Here is a 923-nt window from a genome sequence, read left to right as displayed (position 1 = left end):
TTCCTATAGGGCCTTTCAGTTTTCAGATACTCTCTATTCTCAGAAGTTATGGGCTGTATACTAGGGGGAAAGTGTATATATGCATAAATTAACATTTATTTTTAAATATTATATATATATATATTTTTTTGTTTGTTTTAATGCATGCTATGGCCCATTCCATTAAATATCCTGCTTCCAGCATTTACCCTTACTTTTAAAACCTAATAATAGGGAAAACTAACACCCACTCAGGATGTTATATTTCAAAGAGTTACACATGTATTTTTTCAATTGATTTTCAAAGAATTTCATGACCTGGGTAGGTATGATACTTTCCTCCTGTTTCAAAAATGAAATAACATCTCAACAGCTGACTTGCCCAAGATCATACAGCTAGATAATGAGAGCCGAACCATCTCTCCTGTGTGTTATTCTGGTTCTTTCATCACCAGATCTAACAGGCAAAACGGTGAGTGAGAAAAGTTCTGGGCTCGGAGACTTGTGACCTTGAAAATCACAACGTTCCCATTGCTCCAAATATAAAAACCACAGTTGCGGGTAGGGATGCTAGGTTTACTATAATCCAGTGTGATGATTTGAGTCTCAGTCCTGACTCAGCTGTGCGTCCTTAGTCGTGGTACCCAAAATCAACGAGTCTCTGCTTTCCTATCTGTAATACTTTCCTTACTAGCTTGTTTAAGGAACATGAAATAATACAGGTAAAGGGCCTAGAATAGTTCTTGGTAGATAATAAGTAAGTGCTCAGGGCTTCCCTGGTGGCGCAGTGGTTGAGAGTCCGCCTGCCGATGCAGGGGACACAGGTTCGGGCCCCGGGCCGGGAAGATCCCACATGCCGCGGAGGGGCTGGGCCCATGAGCCATCGCCGCTGCGCCTGTGCATCTGGAGCCTGTGCTCTGCAATGGGAGAGGCCACAACAGTGA

Source organism: Lipotes vexillifer, unplaced genomic scaffold, assembly GCF_000442215.2.
Source record: "Lipotes vexillifer unplaced genomic scaffold, Lipotes_vexillifer_v1.1 scaffold164, whole genome shotgun sequence".
NCBI classification, from domain to species: Eukaryota; Metazoa; Chordata; class Mammalia; order Artiodactyla; family Lipotidae; genus Lipotes; species Lipotes vexillifer.
This window is presented reverse-complemented; position numbering follows the sequence as displayed.